Genomic DNA, 14,511 nt, shown 5'->3' with positions numbered 1-14,511 from the left:
CAGTGACATTGGATGAGCAGATGACGCACATTAGACAGCATATTCACTTCAGTTGGCTGCCCTATGTGCAATTGTCGCCCAAAAGAAGCTCCTACTCCTTTTTGGGTGACAAGCTTAGCACAATTTATCAGAAGTCACGCGACAATTGCTACAGAACTGCACTGCGTTTGGGGTGTCATTAGGAATAATAGCACTCAAGAGTGTGTCACTATGTTTGACGTGATTTGGAATTATGGGCAGAATCATAGCAAGTCTGCAATCGATTCCAAATGGCCCAAGGTGAATGGTGAAAGTGATTGCAATGTCATTTTATGTCACCAACTCCACCTAATCTTATCTTAATGTTAAAATAATGATTTACATAAACCACCCCCCCTGTGTCTGTTGCAATGTAGTGTTGAAAGGAGAATAAAGCAATTCTAAAGTACAATGCATACGTTTACTTTGAACGTTACGCCTGCTACTTTACCTAAATGACACACTAATGTGTTAGCATTTAAAGGAGTTGTAAAGTCTCATGTTTTTTCACCTTAATCCATTCTTTGCATTAAGGTGAAAAACCTTCTGTGCTTCTGCTCCCCCTAAAGCCCCCCCTTTCTTACCTGAACTCGATCGTTCCAGCGACGAGCATGAGCCCAGCGGCTCCAGCTGCTGTTTTCGGGTCCTCATTGGAGCCATAGGCTCCCACTGCTGTCAATCAAATCCAGCGACCTGGGAGCGGGGGCGAGGCCGAGTCCTGCTGTCTGTGTCAATGGACTCAGCAGCGGGACTCATGAGCACACACGCACGGGTGCCCCCATGGAAAGCGGCTCTCCGTGGGGGCACTCGATGAAGAGGAGGAGCCAGGAGCACCGCCGGGGCACCCCCGAAAAGGAAAATCGGGGTTGCTCTGTGCAAAACTCTTGCACAGTGCAGGTAAGTATAACATGTTTGTTATTTTTAAGGAAAAAACAAAAACAAAAAAACCTTTACAATCACTTTTAATTAACAGACTTTGTGGATTATTATTTTGGAGTAAATATATATGGGGGCGTTTGCAAATTATGTAATTGTTGCACTGGCAAAATCCAGAAAATTTCAGTTCTTAAACATTTTTTTACCATTTATTCCTAATAAAAACACAGGAAATATAAATATACAGTATGTATCTTAATTTTCTACCAAATTAAAGGCCTATCTGTCATTCTGTCACTAAGGAGAAGTCAAGCACGCATGGGACAAGGTCTAAGGTGGACCTGCAAAGGTGTATGATCCTTGTTGTGTTTTCTTTAACCTGCCATGACCTTCCATTTCATTTTAATGCCTTATGATTTCACTGTTTACTGCATACAATGTAGTCAAATCAATTTGCCATTTTCATAAGTAGTTTATGCAATTATTTTTGGAAAGCTTAAAATGTTAAAATGACAAATAATGCATTGTTACACTCTAATGCTAATAAATGAGTATTCTCATAATTCTCATAGAATGTATGTTGACTTGCTGCAGTCCTCTTGTATAACAGCATTTGTCTGTTACGCAGCAGTTAAATGATTAGGTGCGTGAGGAAAGGTTAAATGGATACATTTTCACTGCTGATTTATTTCCATGTTGCTTTTAGCGTCAGCTGGCAATCTGGCAAGCCTTCGTGTAGTTGAGAAAAAATACAATATTCATGAGTCCTTAGATTCAATATGGTGCTGACCTATTTTTGGGAATATACGAATTTAGCATATTTATTTTAGATCTGACATTCATAGGCTCATTTCTCCCACAATTCTGCACAGAAAAGGCCTGATGAAAAAACAAAATTGGCTTATGTAAGTACAGCATCGTGGACATCTTTACACAAAGATCTATGAATGTATTTATTGCTTTTGTCAACAATATTCAAGTTAGGAAAATAAAATGTCACAGGCTGTCACTCTATAATATGATTCATTGAAGAAAGAAAGGAAAATGGTATACATACAGTATGTGGAATGTATTGTGTTTTATGTAATGCTGTTAGTTTCATAGTTCTGCTATTACAAACCACTGTGATTGACATTCCCTTATAACAGGCTGCCATGTAACACATCCTTTTATATATATATTGGTTATTGGGCCCACTTTTTAGAAAGCTGCCAGTAAAGAGTCCCAATTACTTTAACACTTTATAAACCATTTTTTGGGAGTTGACATCATTATGGATCATGCAAAGAGAAAGCCGCGCTAAATTGACACAGAGGTAATAAAACCATAAACATAAAAATAAACCGTGACAGTGAGCAATAAATTATTGTCCATAAGAATAAACTGTGACAGTATTCAGTTAAATCAAATCATAACATAATGTCCATGTAAATAAACCATATAGGTGTCCATTATGGATCACAAAAGATACAGGTGCTGGACGAAATAATCATCAAAAATATTTTAATACTAAGGACTCAGTAAAGCACTGGACCAACTTTTGACTTTAGGCCTTCCTTAGTACTTCTTGTAATGCTGTCAAAGATGTCTTGAATTGTGTGTATTGTAATTTCCACTGTTATTCAAAAAGAAAAGATTTGAGTGCTTTGAAGGATATAGGTAGCAATCTACTTAAAATGGACCTTTCCCTCATTTTAATAAAAATAACAGCAGAAAACAGCTCTGCATTCTTAGTTAAACACAATTTTGCTTTTCCTTTTGATAAAGTTGCGCGTCACGTGACAAAAACTTCTGGGGCAATGGAACGTCATCACACCCGTAACTGGAAGTAAATCAAAGTCATACACATACACAGAGGTTTATGTTATTCCTTAAAGGGGAAATGCTCTGCTGTTAAAATAGTCAATACTCTGTGTGCACTAGATGGAAGTGCACTCATTTTGTAAGTATTTTATGAGGGTTTACAATGGGATGCTATATTTGAGAAATACTACACTATGAGAGGCTCTTTTTTCTTTTTGGAGTGACTATTTCTGGAGAAGGTGCTAATCAGAGGAGGAAGATTGATGTCCATTTATTGATAAATCTTGAGAAAATCCCTGGATTGATTACCAGCACTGGTATAAGGTCAAGGCGTACATTGACCTTGCCATTAAGTAGGTCATATGTGTAGGTATGCGGATTGCACAGCTGGTGGTGGTGAACACAGTTATGATGCACCGAATGAGATATCTTGCATGATAATTTGGTCAATTAAGACTTTCTATATTTTTTACTTGCATCATTGGGAATGGTATATAGACATTTGAAATAATTCACACGGACATTATTTTGGATGATATATATTATATATTTTATTGAAAATATTTTTGCACAAAGGTCAATTGTTTTTTATCAATCATTTCTTTATTTATTTCATTATTTTTTGTTGCACTATATGTTAAAAGGTAAACTAAGAGTTTTTGCTTGATGTATTGATACAATAGTGTATTTTATATCAATTTTTATGTATCTACTGTATATGTATATTGAACCTTTTTGGTATATAAACAAACATTTTATGCTTTTACTTGCAAGTACTATTTATCCACTTCCTAGTTTCTAGAGGCACTGGTAATGTAACTCTGGCCTAACAGATACATTTTGGAAAGTTCCTGTCACATGTTTCAGGAGGCAAACCCAGCGTTCTAGGCAGATTTAAAGAAATTAAAGGGAGGTGGATTAATCTGTCCTTAGTAAAAATGTCCACTGTGAGAGCAATGGGGAGGAAAGGAAGAATAAGATATGCAAATAATTAAAAGCCTGCAGTTATGTATACTGTAAGTATTTGCTTGTAGATTGCCATTACTGATCATTTTTAAAAGTGACAGTTTTTGAAAGGTGTCTAGTTTGTATGATAAGGGTGAAGTTCTGCTTTAACACTTCATTCCAGAACAACCCATGAAGTGATATTTACATCTGATGAATGGGGTAAGGTGACCAGATTTTCAAAATGAAACCTGGGGACACCCGACAAACCACAGCCAATTTTTTGAGAGGTGGGGCAGGGACAGAGCATGGGGTGGGGATAATAGCGGCATATGAATCGTGCCACACCAGCTATTGGGTGTGGACAAATTGTGCTAACAATGGAGTGAGGTTAAAGAGGTATAGTCAAAAGTATATTGCAGCACTTAGTAAAATTGTAAGTAAAAAAGTCCATCGGTCCCAGGATCAAAGGATATGTCAAATAGAAACACCTTTGATCCTGGGACTGATAGACTTTTTTACTTAAAATTTTACTAAGCGCTGCAATATACATTTTACTTTTTTATGTGAGGACTGGTGTACCTTTTATTGCTGGCTGCTGGTTTTAGGAGTTTTGCGATGATCTTTTATCTTTAAAGAGGTATCGTTTAATAACACATGTGCTTACTTTTCTCTAGGTCAAGAATGCAAGAGCAAGGCTGCAAATATTCCATATTTTTACCTCCCACAATGAAGTCCGCACAAGCCAAGAGGGGAGTAAAAGGAAATACCACGGAATATTGACATGTGACATCATCAATACCCCCAAGCACATCCCTCCCCTCCCTCCTCCTGCTCCAGGCCAGTCACACAAATGTTGCTAAGAGGGAGTACCCTGCAGCCTCCCTGGGCCAGTGCCACTATTATCAAAGCTGGAAAAAAATTGCTGAAATATTCTTTTTTTTTTGCTTTTTACTAGGGATAAAATTGGGTCATTGTTTTCCTGGATATAGACCCCTAAAGTCAGGGGCTGTCCTCGAAAACCAGGGACCTGTGGTCACCTTAGACTAGGGAGACAGTGACTACTAATCTGATTAAAAATTATTTTAATCCAATTATGCTCTACCTGTTTTTTTAATGGCATTATATAATATAATGTGGGCTGAGTATAGGTAACAGGTCCAAAGCTCCTGGGGACAAGCACACTTTCAGGCCCAGTTACCAGTCCAGTGAGGTAGTGTCAAACAGTGCAGTGTTTATTTGTGCTATTTACAAGGCTATTTACAGGTGCTGTACAGTGTTCCCGAAAATAAACAGGGCAAAAACTACAAAACAAAATCCTAACTGTGTCCCAGCAGCACTAACTACACAAAATAACAATTCTGAAAAGTGTCAGTTAGTATCTGATTGTCCGCTGCAATATTGCAGTCCCTCTATAAGTCGCTGATCGCCACCATAACTAGTATAAAAAAATAAATAAATATAAATTCCATAAATATATCACTTATTGGAATTTTTTTTTTTTTTTACCAAAAACATGTAGCAGAATACATATTGGACTATGATTTGCACCATTATATATTGGACTTTTTCTCACCATCCATTGTTTATGTTACTTGTGGAATGCTTCCTGCGATTGGACAATTTATTTTGTTGGGAATTCTTTTCTTCTAGCGCTGCACATATTTTTGTATTTATACATATTGGACTAAATTCATGAAGAAATTAGATTTTTTAAATTTCTTTATTTGATATGTTTTATGGCTTTTTTTTGTTTATAGCGCAAAAAATAAAAAAAATGCAGTGGTGATCAAATACCACCAAAAGAAAGCTCTATTTGTAGAAAAAAATTTCATACATTTTATTTGGCTACAGCGTTTCCTGGTCTTTAAGCACTTTCACCAGCTGCTTTCATCCCTTTTAGAGTATGCAGCTTCTTTATTTTTTAAACTCAGCCTATGTTCTTAAGCTGGTTCCATGCTGTCCAAGGTTCCTGTATCAGGGTGTCTCCTTTTTCTTGTATCATCCTATAGATGTCGCCTTACATGCAGGGACTAGAGTCTTGCCTCCCTACTTTGTGTGCATCAATAGAAAAACACAGCCCCGAAGCCTAGAATGGCAAGGCACTTCCATTCTCCTCCCTACTCACAGCTAACAGGCTGACTCCAGACTGCTTTGTCTACTGTTAACACTTTCATGTGAAGACTGGTAGCTCAGGGAAGCAGGAGTCAGCAGGATTGAAAGTGCTGGGGTAAGAATGTTCACAGTTTACTGAGGAATGTTTATGTTATTATCCTTAATGTGTTAAGCTAAAAAAATACTGAGGATTTATTACTTCTTTATTCATTGTCCCTGCATTAATTCTACACAAAAGCAGACCTAGTCTAAATTTATCTATGCATTTTAAAAGAATGAGTATTATTGTTGAACAGTTTGGGCTTATGCATTACGCCTGCCATAACTGAAACAATGGTAAAACTTTACAGTTGAATACATTTATAAAATCACTTGCGGACCACCCTACAGTAGTTTTACTGCTACAGGGCAGCCAAACTGGGCAGTATCACGTATATATACATGATCCTGCACTTCCAGCTATCAGGTGCAAGTGCACGCCGCAGGCGGCGCGCTGCTGCTGTGATTCTACACTATAAAGGATCTGGTACCACAGAACCCCATGATTACCTACAGGAAAACCCATTCCTTACAACAAACACTGGTTCACAGTGAACTAAAACCCAGAAAGGATTCCTGTAGGACAAAGGGCACAGTCCCATGTGGGTCCTGCGCACAGTGCGCAGTAATCCAGAAGTCGACTTACAAGATATTACCAAATGGAGACCCCTTCACCCCTAAACACGTTGCAAACTGCAAGACCAAGGGTGTGGTCTACCTAATGGAATGCGAGTGTGGCGCCTTCTATGTCGGCAAGACACGTCAAGAGCTGGGCACCAGAGTAAACAAACATCTCCACAGTATGTATATAGGCAATTTCTATCTGCCACTAGGCCGTCATGTTACCAATTACCACAAATATAGGATGCCCAAGGTGAAATTTTCAATACTGGATAGAATACATGTCCCCCCTAGAGGGAGGGACTGGAATAAATCCCTCCTCCAGATGGAGATGCGCCTGGTCTAAATGAAAATGTGAGCTACCGTCCATTTTTGGAGGATTTCTCCTCAGGCAAAACGGACTGAGACATACATTTGTATGAGCCATAATGACACTTTAGATCCCCCGATAGCAGTCGTGCTACTCTTTTTACTATCCTCCGATCAATACCCGACTTAAGGGACAACCTAAATATTGGACCCCTGATCCTTATACCTAGAGACCAGTTGTACCTGATGGAACCATGCACAAAATCCCCCACCTGGGAACATACACCCACCATATGCCTTGCCAAATTCTTCCGGTCACTATCCCAAACCTAACTGTATATATGTATATATTGCTGTTAAAGGTTCCTTTATAGCACTTGTATATATCGCATGTATTTGTAATAACTTCAAATACTCATGAGGCGGCACCTGCCAGTCTCCAAAAATAATTTTCCTATTTTTCTTTATTTATTTTATTTTGTTTTTGTGCATAAAGAATTTATGACTCCAAGCTTGCGCCTGCTCCTCTATTATACACATCCGGCACGGGTGACCCCGGGAATCCTAAACCGGGGGCTATAGGAGAAAGTGGAAGATGCTGTCCTCTACTAAATGATCCCCCTGTGGGATCTCTTCTTCATCCTAGTGTCGACAGCCGCTCCGTTAGTACCTCCGACAATTCTGACAGGATGCGCGCGCTCACGCGCTACGTCATCCGCAACAAAACCGGAAGTCGGTACAAGCTACGTCAATGCGCTCATCTGCGCATGCGCCGAAGGGGGTACATAAGGCCAGAAATTAGAACAGGGCCCATTCACATACATTGAATTCGGCCCTTAAGTGGAAAGAGGTTGCTGACCCCTGCTCTAGTAAAAGCACCTCCCACACTACAGTAAAACACCAGCTAGGCACATAGTAACCCTTTGATCGTCCCTGATGTTAACCCCTTCCCAGCCAGTGTCTTTTGTACAGTGACTGTACATATTTTTAGCACTGATCACTGTATTAGTGTCACTGGTCCGTAAAAAGTGTCAGTTAGTGTCTGATTTTTCTGCCACAATATCGCAGTCACGCTGATCGCTGACAATACTAGTAAAAATAAATAAATAAAAATTCTAGAAATATATCCCATAGTTAGTAGACTCTATATCTTTTGTGCAAACCAAAGTTGATGAAGAAATTCGATTTTTTAAATTTTTCATTGGATGTGTTTGTTTATAGCACAAAAAATAAAAACTGCAGAGGTGATCAAATATCACCAAAAGAAAGCTCTATTTGTGGGGAAAAAAAGGACATATATTTTATTTGGATACAGCATCGCTCGACCGCACAATGGTCAGCTAAATTAATGCAGCGCCGTATGGCGAAAAATGACCTGGTCAGGAAGGGGGGTAAATCTTCCGGAGCTGAAGTGGATAAATTCATGCAAACTGTTCCAGCAAAATATCTAACAGAGGTAATTACACATAGCTTTCCTCGAACTGTCTGTTCATGCAATGTACGTTTAGATTCTACCGTGGAGCCCAGCAAAATGCTTTCATAGCAGATGCCTAAAACTGTTATGTATTGTTTGGGACTGCTGGGAACTGCCAGCTGAATTGTTATTCCCACAGTTTTTGTCACTTTTATTACAGTATAATTTCCATAAGTAGGTAAAACATGCAGGGCATTTTATAGTAAAAAGTTAGCAAAATGGAACAAACAACCTGTATTAAAGTACACCTGTGTTTACAGTCAGCTCGATGAATTGGCTTCAGAAGTAAAATGCGCATACTTTCAAACATCTATCTGAGCACCCAGGAGCTCCAGCTTTAAATCATTATTCTCAACTTCTACAAGAAAAAGTGAGAGCTGGCCTTCCACAGACCAACTCATGCAGCTCGCTGTTGGTCCATCCATCAGTGACTAGTAGAAGCTGATGTAGGCAGGAGAATTGGGCCTGCTTTAGACTTCTTATAGAAGAAGTGACATATATTAAAGTGTACCTAGGCACTCCTATTAAAGTATAAGTGGGCATTTGGCAATTCTTGCATTATATTTATTACGTTAATTATGAATACAGATTGTCATTGTTACATAATGTACTCTATATGTAGCCAGTTGCTGAGCTACAACAACTTGGAGGCGGCATTGCTCTTTATTTATCTCTCTCTCTCTGTGATATTAAAGCGGAGTTCCGGCCACGAACATTTTTTTTCAATAAAAATACCCCTGGGACAGTCAGGGCTAGTACATTCCACAATGGATAGCCTCTGTACTGTCCCGGGTCGCACTTACCTGCAAGAAGAAATACTTACCTTTAAAATTTCTTCTCCAGCGTTGCCATCTCGGATGTGGACAGCTGAAGCCAGCGCGATCCTCTTCTGCGTCCTCTTCCGTGTCCTCTTCTCCCAGAATGCGCCGGCACCGGCCCCGCTCGTCACTTCCGTTGCGGCACCGCATTCCTCCACAGCTTCTGGGCATGCCCAGAAGCTGTTTAGCAGAGAATGAGGCGCCGCACCAGAAGTGACGAGTGCGGCCGGTGCCGGCGCATTGATTCCTGGGAGCGATGACGTTCAGCTCCCAGGAATCATTGCAAACCAGAAGTGACGGCGCGGGCCGCGGCCGCCGATGGAGGAAGTGGAAGAAAGGTGAGTATATTTTTCTAGAATAACAAGGTAAGTAGAAAAAAAAATTCGTAACTATCCATTTCTTTTTCAGGTGACAAATAGGAAGCGGATGGCCACAAAATCAATTATGTCGATTTTTGTGTCCGGAACTCCGCTTTAAAGCGTAAGTCCACCCTAAAACTAAAATCCCTGCATCTATAGACCTCCACGATCTAACACTAACCTATCTAGCCCTGTAAAGAAGAAATCAGTATACATACCTTTTTTGAAGCCGATCTGATCCTTTCTCTAGTGGCAGAAGCTCTGCAGAGGACACATTCGACAAAGGCTGTGAAATGAATGGGAAGTGATGTAACCCAAACACTTACTATGGGGTTTCCGTTGTTGGATAAGTCCTCCGCACCGCCTCCACAGCTAAGCCATGGCTGACAGCTCAGCATGGGATTGGGTTGGATCTGCTTCAAAAAAGGTAAGTATACTGATTTTTTTCTTTGCAGGGCTAGTTAGCTTAGTGTTAGATCGTGCAGGTCTATAGATGCAGGGATTTTAGTGTTATGCTGCACCATCTTCCTCCAGCCAGACAGGGGGAGAGCTAAAGCTAAGCAGGCCCAAAGATTTCTTTGCAGACCACTGGAAATCCTGAGAGTTGTAGTTCGAGATGGCAACCATATAATTGCTTCACTGTAACTGTTACACTACAGATCCCTTTAGGCACTATCAGTAGGAGGAGTGGAGACATTTTTTTAATTTAACTGCTGGGGAAAGTTCTTCCTCTTGGCACCAAGGAAGTTAGATAAGCACCTCTGTCTGGATATTCTCCTGCCAGCGGGAGACCAGCTGAGATGCGAGCCTGATATTGAGAGTGAGGACACCTGGGGGCAGCACAGCACCGCCCACATCACAGAGCCAGCACCACTAACAGTTTGGGACTGGAGCGTCCTCTCATCCCCTGCTTTCCATCGTCGATCATTGTCTCTTTTGGGGAGAGAGTCTGAGGGGTCCCCCTTCTACAGCAAGAGGTCACCGCAGCATCTCAGAGACTGGTTCGAGGGCTATTCGACCATTGGTGATATTGCTAGCAGAGATTGAACAACAGAGAGCTGGACACCAAGTGTTCCTGATCTATACCGCACTTATTCCAAACCTAGACTGCACCTATACCAACCCTATACCACATTATACCGCACATTTGCCGCATCTGAACCACATCTACTTTGCATCTGTGCCGAGACTATACCATACCTATAATGTTACCTATATGCATGCAGGTTGCTTGGGGGTGTCACTTGCACCTAAAGGGCCCCAGCATTTGAAGGCATAAGAACATCTCAAAGGACTACCCCTCCCGTAATAATTATTCTGCAAGCTCATCCTCCTTTTCTTTTGGACAGTGCATACCCAGTCAGTCTAGGACTAGCATAGCCTTCATAAATGCACACAGTATAGTTCCAGCACTCGGTAGATTAAACTGGCTTAAATAGCCTTGCTACTGTTTATGTTGATCTGGATTCCAATTGTCATCTTATGCCTACTAATAATCACTTTGTATGCTAAATTGTATTATTACCCTTGTTAATTAATTTTATGTTTGCCTAGTTACCAGCCATATTGGGTTACAATATATTAAGTTTACCTTACCCGATTTAAAGCCTGTTTTCTATATAGCTGTTGTATTGGGTACTAAGTATTACTTTCCCTGTAATATTGTATGTTTTTTGCATTTAACCTGGTGTGTCAGACGGCTGAGGTTCTTGAGAAGGTCGAGGCCATCCCATCCAGCGGCTTCTAGGTGGGGTAGCGCCACATAAATGTTGATGTTAGAAGTCACCTTTGTTTGTCAAGCCTATGTAAAAGCAACACAAGTAGTACCTTTTGCCATAAGGCTTTCAGAAATGGGTCATGATACAATTCACATGTCTTGCTGAGTTTATAATTAGGGTTGAGCGAAGCCGAACTGTAAAGTTCAGGTTCGTACCAGACTTTAGGGCTTTTGGTACCCGGACCCGAACATCTTACTGTATGTTCGTTATCGAGTTCGGTGTTCAGCAATTTAATGGCGCGTTAAAAAAATATGCAGGGCAGCCAATAAACAAGCGTTTAACTGGTGTGCCCTTGGAAGCCATCAATAATGACTGCAATAATTTTCAGGGTTTAAAAAAACACCAATTTTTGGCAATACCCTCCATCTTGGGGCTCTGACGCATTATTCAGTGCGCATTTTAAGCTATATATATAGTTATAATTTTCTGGGTTTTTAAAAACACCCTTATTGGGCTAAAATCCACCATTTTATAGCCTTTTCTGCATCTGTATGTGTAGAAATCAAGCTGCTGTCATATTGTGTTAGTAAAAAAACACCCTTTTTGGGCAAAATACACAACATACTGTTGTTCTATTCTGCTATTCAAAAAACACCCATTTAGGGAAAAAAAATGTTTTGCAGCATTTGCTGCATATATTACTGTGAGATACACCCTTTAGATACTGTTGTTCTATTTTGCTACTCAAAAAACACCCATTTAGGGGAAAAATCTTAAATTGCGGCCTAGTCTATCTCTGTACATGTGAGATATACCTTTTAGATACTGTTGTTCTATTCTGCTATTCAAAAAACACCAATTTAGGGCAAGATCCTAAATTTGAGAAATACGAGGAGAACGTCAAATAAGGGACGTGGCCCTGATTGTGGTGCTGCTGGTGGAGCTCCTGTTGCAAGGAGAGGATGTGATCAATCTGTGCAACCTACACGCACAAGTGAAACACCTTCCTCAGGTACGAGTAGGCGACAGAACCTGCAGCAGTATTTGGTCGGGCCTAATGCGGCTCTACGAATGTTGAGGCCAGAACAAGTACAGGCAATAGTAGATTGGGTTGCTGACAGTGCCTCCAGTGCCATCACATTGTCTCCCACCCAGTCTCCTGCTGAAAGATCAGAGTTGGCAACTGCAGTTGATGTCCATCAGTCTTTTACTTCACCCCCTTGCAAATCAGCCAAGCAGTCTGAGCCCCAAGTTATGCAGCAGTCTCTTCTGCTTTTTGATGACTCTGGTAGCATGGTTTCCCAAGGCCATCCACCTAGCCCTGCCCCAGAAGTGGAAGAGATTAAGTGCACCGATGCCCAACCACTTATGTTTGAAGATGAGTACATGGGAGGACCATTGCAGCACGTCTCGGATGATGACGAAACACAGGTGCCAACTGCTGCGGCTTTCGGAATTGTGCAGACCAACAAGGAGGGCAGGGGTGGAGACTGGGTGGAAGATGATGTGGAGGACAATGAGGTCCTCGACCCCACATGAAATCAACGTCATGCAAGGTGACCTGTGTGGTTCGGAGGAAGAGGCAGTGGTTGCACAGAGCCACCAGCACAGCAGAAGAGGGAGCAGGGTGCAAAAGCGGAGCGGACGTCCCCTACACAGTATGCCTGCTACTGCCAAACGCAGCAAGGGACCAAGCACACCAAAGCCAGCTCCAAGGAGTTCCTCAGCATGGCAGTTCTTCAGACAATGTGCTGATGACAAGACACGAGTGGTTTGCACGCTGTGCAATCAGAGCCTGAAGCGAGGCATAAACATTCTCAACCTGAGCACAACCTGCATGACCAGGCATCTAAGTGCAAAGCATGAGCTGCAGTGGAGTATACACCTCAAAAACCAAGAAAGGTCTCTGGCTCCTCCTGCTTCATCTTCTGCTGCAGTCTCAGCCTCTTCATCCACCTCTGTAGTGACAGTGTCACCTGCCACCCCGCAAACAGAGGGTCAGCCAGCAACACCACCACCTGGGTCACCAACCATCTCCACAATGTCCCATGGAAGCGTTCAGCTCTCTATCTCCCAAACACTGGAGCGGAAGAGGAAGTACCCCCCTACCCACCAGCGATCCCTGGCCCTGAATGCCAGAATTTCAAAATTCCTGGCCTTTGAAATGCTGTCTGGTGGAGACGCAGAGTTTTAAAAGCCTTATGGCCTTATGGCCCAGTCACCACTACTTTTCCAGGCGAGCCATCCCTTCCCTGCACAACCAAGTGGGGGACAAAATCAGGTGTGCACTGCGCAACGCCATATGTGGCAAGGTCCACCTAACTACAGATATCTGGACCAGTAGGCACGGTCAGGGACATTATATCTCCCTAACAGCACACTGGGTAAATCCAGTAGCAGCTGGGCCTGAGGCGGATAGCAGTTTGGTGCATGTCTTTCCACCACCGAGGATTGCAGGGCGGTTCAGTTTGCCTCCAGTTGCTAACTCCTCCTACTCCGCTTCCTCATCTTCTACCGCCTCCTCATCCGGTCAGCGTAACACCTTCACCACCAACTTCAGCACAGCCAGGGGTAAACGACATCAGGCAGTTTTAAAGCTTGCCTGTTTGGGGGAAAAAAAACCCACACCATGCAGGAGTTGTGGAGGGGCATTGAACAACAGACTGATGAGTGGTTGGTGCCAGTGAGCCTCAAGCCCGGCCTGGTGGTGTGCGATAATGGGCAAAATCTCGTAGCAGCTCTGGGCATAGGCGGTTTGATGCACATCCCTTGCCTGACGCATGTGCTGAATTTGGTGGTGCAGAGGTTCCTTAAAAATCACCCCGATATGTCAGAGCTGCTGCAGAAAGTGCGGGCCATCTGTGCGAACTTTCGGCGTTCTCACCCTGCTGCTGCTCGCCTGTCAGCGCTGCAGCATAACTTCGGCCTTCCCGCTCACCGCCTCATATGTGACGTGCCCAGGTAGAACTCCACCTTGCACATGCTGGCCAGACTGTGCGAGCAGCAGCAGGCGATAGTGTAGTTTCAGCTGCAGCACGCACGCATGAGTCGTTTCTGTGGAACAGCACCACTTCACCACCAATAACTGGGCCTCCATGCGAGACCTGTGTGCCTTGTTGCGCTGTTTCGAGTACTCCACCAACATGGCCAGTGCCGATGACGCAGTTCTCAGCGTTACTATCCCACTTCTATGCCTCCTTGAAAAAACGATTCGGGCGATGATGGAAGAGGATGTGGCACAGGAGGAGGAGGAGGAGGAAGAGGGATCATTTCCAAGGCTTTCAGGGCAGTCATTCACAAGTTGCTCCGAGGGTGGGTTCCTGCACCCACAAATGCCAGGTACACAATTGTCCAGCAAGGGCACAGTTCTGGAGGATGCCGAGGTGGAGGATGAGGAGGAGGAGATGGAGGAGGAG

Source organism: Pelophylax lessonae (genome assembly GCF_965119305.1).
Source record: "Pelophylax lessonae genome assembly, chromosome: 1".
In the NCBI taxonomy this organism is placed as follows: domain Eukaryota; kingdom Metazoa; phylum Chordata; class Amphibia; order Anura; family Ranidae; genus Pelophylax; species Pelophylax lessonae.
Note: the sequence above shows the minus strand (reverse complement) of the source record.